The sequence below is a fragment of the Macadamia integrifolia genome, chromosome 11 (assembly GCF_013358625.1).
Source record: "Macadamia integrifolia cultivar HAES 741 chromosome 11, SCU_Mint_v3, whole genome shotgun sequence".
NCBI lineage: Eukaryota > Viridiplantae > Streptophyta > Magnoliopsida > Proteales > Proteaceae > Macadamia > Macadamia integrifolia.
In genome coordinates, this window is record NC_056567.1 from 19,892,731 (window position 1) to 19,898,785 (window position 6,055).

Sequence of the window (6,055 nt, forward strand, 5' to 3'; positions counted from 1 at the left end):
TAACTAGCTCAGTAAGCATGCAAACAGTGACATATAGTCCATGAATGGAAAATGATGCAATTCATTTTATTATGTAAATCTAAGTCGGGTTTATGCTATTACGATGCATTAGGCAGTGTTCCTAGTCCCAAAAATCACACATCGGTCACCGAACGATACAAACCCTAGTCATCTATAGAAACCTGCCGATCCTGAAATGCGACATCGGTCTCCCAGCAAACCCCATAATAAACCCTTCCTGGCTGCATGATCTCGTAAATCACATCGATCTCTCGGGCTCTCTCTGCCTTCGGCAATAATCACATTGTATCACAGACGTGGTATTCTAGAATCAGCAGGCCTACTATAATGGGTTATCCAACACCTAACCCCTGTTGGAAAGGGCTCGTAACATAGGGTATTATACCTAACCATAATAACCTACATGCTTTTCATATTGATACATTTAGTACGGTCATACAGTATCGAAAATCACATATCGGCTATACTGTGTTCCATGTGTTGTAACTAGGCATCACTGAGGGGGTGAATCAGTGAGTCTAATTTCGATCCCTTAAAACTGTTTCACAAGCTGACTTGGCAAAACTTAGTAGTATCTATCCCTATTTACATATAGTCGTATGCACACTTAGCCTCTCATAGGCACTTCCAAGTGTGTACACCCATTTTACATTTTACGCACTTCAATGATAAACAATGCAAACAAGAGACATACCCATAACACTAGGGTTTTATAAAGTTCGAAAATATGTCTATATCCTCAGAGTAGTGCCTATAAATGATTCATACCTACTCAATGCACTACTTTTAACTGCATTTATAGTTGGGAGCACCCATACCCAGTTTTCTCAGCCCGCAGCTGAGATGATGCACATAATGCTTGCACAACTTGCAGTACCCACTGCAAGGGAACACTCACTCCCAATGCTTAGCACCCACGAAGCACTCAATACAAAATACATATAGTTTGGGGCTTGTACATAATGCCATACAATAAAGCTTTGTCTAGCAAGTACTCTCAATCATCCACAACTACATCTAACATGCATACATAATCACAATACATGTAATGTAAATCTATGGTTAGAAAATCTCACAACCGGATATTTGTGATGATTTGGGAACCTCCACTGACTACTGGAATCTCTAACTTGACCTCTCAGGATGAACTTGGGTCTTCAAATGTTCACTGACAAGCTCAGTGCTCACAAAGACCTCTCATTATCTATCTCTTCAATGCATCAGACAACCCTGATCCTCTCTTTTCTCTCTTTGGTATCCGTTTGGAGCTCAACTATCTCTTGCATCTCTCTTGGAGTAAACAACACTTACTTGAAGCATTAAAGTTCAAACAAAGGCCAACAATAGAGGGGGAGTTTGTCTCTCAAAATTTGTAGCTTTCCTCAACTCAAACCTTTGATTTTTTTTCTTTTTTTTTTGCTTCCATTAGACAGAGGATTAAAAAACTAAGAAAATGCAACTTGAATTGACCAAAATGGCCTTGTGTTTTGAAAGTTATGAGCAATCAAGTTGGACCAAGCGAAAAGCTCAAAATGGAATCTTCATACGGTGGACTGGCGTACGGAGTGACATGGGGAAAGTCGTCAAGATCTGAGCCATATATCTTGGACCAAGTGGTGCCTTAAATCCTTGCATTGGATTTATATAATGGTCTTGTAATCTGGGTCGTTTGATTAGAATATGCTGATGCAAGCATGATGTGGGGCTGACATATGCTAACGCAAGCCTGACGTAACGATCCTATGTCAACACCCTCTTACATTGTCGATTTTTGATTGGCAGCTCTAGCACAATTTAAGGGAACTTGTCTCGCTTTTTAAAAAACGCTGAATTAAATCCAAGTTGTTAGATCGGTGTGTCTCACCAAATTTGACACAATAGAATCTTCATCTCTAGATCTAGATCGACTAGATTAACTAAAATAGAATCTTCAATCTCAGATCACCATTTCTAAAAGCCATAATTTGATTTATATATATAAATAAGCCCTCAGGCAATAACTTGTAATGCAGAAACCCCCACAACCCAAAGTCTTCATATTTGCACAAAAGCCCTCTATTTTTCCAAATAAAATCCAAAAATTCCTCCCATCACCAAGAGCTTTTGGGCTATTTTTGATTTGGATTTTCAGACCAGCTTTACGAAAATGCACATAACTTCTTTATATGACTTCAGATTGAGACAAAATGAAAATCGCTGTTACCATGATTCGAAGCTCTACAGCTTTCTAGAAGATCCAATTGTCAAAATCAACTATTTAAAAAACCTATATTGACCTAAAAATTTTGGATGCTGCAACTTCCTCATACGAAATCGAAATGAGATGAAACCAAGTGTGTTGGAAAGATTAGATTTTTCTCGTAAGGTTATATGGAGTACTCTTCTAGAAAAATCATCTTCAATGTCGAAACTTCTCCCGACTAATTAATAAGCTAGTTATTTCTATGGATGTTGTAACTTCTTCATGTGGTATCAAAACTGGATGAAATTGGGTGCATTGAAAATGATAAATTACTTTTGAAAGTTTTCATTAAGGAACTTTCTCCCAGAAAAATCGTTTTCCCAGCCGAAAATACTCCCGAGCATAAATAGGCCAAAATTTTCAGCTTGGACCTGAAATCACGCACCACCTATCATGGATGACTCAATCCACTCCACACGCATCATGTAACACTATCACCTCATCAGAGAGACCGAATACTGCCATATTATCACTTTTGGTCACGTCACCTAAATTGTCTACATCATCACCGCCATGTGGCCAAGGTTATCAACAAGGATAACTAGAAAATAACACCATGTCTAAGCCTAATCTAGCATATATATAGTTAGTATGGCCATACAGTACCAGAAATCACACATTAGTCACACTGTATCTCATGTCCAAGCCTAACTCTAATGGTACTCAGATGTATGATGCAATCCACACTGTGGCGATCACGGTACTAGAATTCCCCTCGGCCACATAAGATCCCACGCACACACAATCAATCAATAATTCACAATTTATACAGTTCAATAGTGCATACATGTTTTAAAATCATAAAACACGTGCTTGCAACGGAATACATTAATTTTAAAATTAAAACACTTTAAAGTAAGATCATACCACGACTAACCTTGTCTGTTGATCAGGTGAGTTAATTCCCCAAGTGTGGATGCCTAAATTAAACCTGCTAGGCCTCGCCGAATATAATCGCCTTTGTGCTAGTTGTAAGGGTAAATGAGCATTAACAGGTGTCAAAAAGTGTCTAAGAGGGTCCTTCAGAATCCCCAAAATCTACCAAAAGGGTAGTATAATAAGACCTATTGGTAGATGTCCATCGTTAGGTGACTATTCCTACTGGTGGTTGCTACAGGTGAGGTGGCTTGTAAATGATTTGGATCAGAAAATCCACCAATAGCCATCCACTGATTGGTAATGATCTTGCCGATGGGTTCCTATCTGTCAGACCCCGCCTCCACTCACTTAAAGACTGGTGACATAGACACACACACACATGTCCACAATCCATCCAGGATCCACGATGCAGTACTTTAAGTGTATAAATTTATGAAATGATTCTACGATTACAAGATAATAATAATACTCAATTATACATAACTGGTGAAGTATAATGATATTGATTATATTTACTAAAAGAGTTTTCACAATGGAAGTCATAATTACGGTTATGCCCCTAGGGCTACATCTGATATGTAAAACAAAAGAGTCACAAGAAAGATGATACTCTTATCTTCAGCGTGCTCCAAATGCATAGTCATCACATATGCAACCGTCCTTGTGGGTAACTAACTCCTCATCCTAGAGGTCACTTTCGTAGAGAGCCGGCTCCTCAGCTACATACTCTAGGTGGTTACCTGAATCAACATCTGAAAAGGGGGCAACAACGGAAGTGAGTTTTCACAAAGCCCAATGAGGGGTACACACAAACAATCATAACATTACACAAAAAATAGAGACAAGGATAAATGCTAACCACAACAATATTAATGAAATTAGATGAATGCAATGACCTGATCCGGTTATTAACAAACCATCCTAAGCAACAGATTCTAAGTCCAAAATGGGTATTAGTACTACTGCAACATAAGGGATATCCCTAGTTCATCGGTCTGGAGAACCCCTTTGGCCTTCCAGCGTATACACTAGTTGTGAGTCAGGAGCCTGTAGGTTCCGGTCCGGAGAAACCCTTCGGCTACCCGCAAACCCCTAATGAATAATTCCACACTACAGCCATTGTCTCGACCCGGAGAACTCCCTTTGGGTCATCCGACTTGTAGGTCAGTCACGGTCTTGGTCCGGAGAACCCATTCAGGTCTCCGTGGTATGCTGTGGGATAGCCAATACATAAACCCCTATTGGCAAGGGTTGCAGCATCTGGGTTATTTTCCTAGCCCGATAAATCTAAGATAATATTGGGTATTAGTATTGCTGCAACATAGGGGATATCCATGGTTCATCGATCTAGAGAACCCCCTCGGTCTTCCAGCGATATACTCTAGTTGCGAGAGCTTGCAGGTTCCAGTCTAGAGAATCCCTTCGGCTACCCGTAAACCCCTATTGAATAATCTCACCCTACAGTCACGGTCCCGGTCCGGAGAACCCCTTTGGGTCATCCGAGTTATAGGACAGTCACGGTCCTGGTCTGGAGAACCCCTTCAGGTCTCCGTGCTGTGCTATGGGATGGCCAATATATAAACCCCTATTGGCAAGGGTTGTAGTACCAGGGTGGTTATCCTAGCCCAATGCATTCTAACATGTCACATTCCATATCATATTCATACTCATATACACACCATCATACCATTATGCAATATCACATTCACTAAATAGAACAAGTTTATAATATGCAATCCATCATGACTATGAACCTAAACATCGTGTTTAAATGACAATATCATCAATATCCATGATTCAATATTCAATCAGAAAACTAATTTAACATGCAATTACCATAAACACATGTATGGGTAACATGTTATAAACACTCCATAAATAACACAAAATCCCCTCACCTCGAGTCCTAGGTGATGATGGATAGCCGATGGCCTTGCGTCGCATTGTCTCTTCACCTCTTGGTTCTACTCCTAGGATACATAAGATTTTCAAGAAAATAAGTCTTTTGTAGGGAAATGAGACCCTAGGCACATGTTCTAGCTTCATTTCCTATATCTCTTTTCTTTGAAATCATTCTCAAATTTGGGGTTTTATGACTATAAGGCTGATTTATACGTGAGGAATGTTTACCCACCTCAATTAACTTAGATTAAGTATATTCAATGGGTTGGTTAAGATGGGTTTACACAATGCACTCAAATTTTTCAAAGTTCATGTCACGACTAAGCTAAATTTGAGAATTTCGATTGAGGGTTTATGTGGTGATCACCAATGGTCTATGTGGTTATCCCAATCCACTATACATATATTTATTTCATTTTTTCTAACCCAATTTTGGGTCTAAATGGTGGGATGTAGAGGATTTGGGAAAAATCCACCATTTCAAGGGTTTAGTTACCCAAATTGGGGATTTTAAGTGAGAAAATCATGAAAGAGAGTCCATAGACTCAAATTGATCCATCAATCTTGCTAGGACAAGTCTCCTACACTAAACCCCTCTCCCAATTTGTAGCCTTGACAAGAGGGAAGGTGGGTTTTAGGAAATTTTCCCATTTCTAGGTTTTGTGTTGCCTAAATTGTGATTTGAAATGGGGATTTCACTAGGGAGGGTTCATGGGTTCAAATTGAACCATTAATCTTGCTAAGATAAGTCCTTAACATCAAATCCCACTCTCAAATTAGTAGTTTGACAAATTGGGGGTGAGAATCGGTTGGTGGGTTTTTTCCATTGGCTCAAAAGAGAGTAGAAATGGAAGGGAGAGAGAGAGAGAGACGACACAATTAGAAGGTAGAGAGGGAGATGGCTTACCTTAGATGGGTAGGTGCTCCCCTTGCTCTTCTCTTCTTCCTCTTCCCTTGCTCTTCTTCTTCTTCTTCTTCTTCTTCTTCTCCTTTCTCCCTTCTGTTGCTTTT

General features: G+C 39.6%; 1 long non-coding RNA gene across 1 annotated transcript; it reads right to left on the minus strand.

Moving 5' to 3' along the window:
• Positions 1 to 3,575: 3,575 nt before the first annotated feature.
• LOC122093518 lies at positions 3,576 to 6,055 on the minus strand. The gene is made up of 3 exons (XR_006144489.1): positions 5,952 to 6,055; positions 5,041 to 5,112; positions 3,576 to 3,894 (listed from the first exon to the last, which is right to left on the minus strand). It is a non-coding gene; the product is annotated as an uncharacterized LOC122093518 (long non-coding RNA).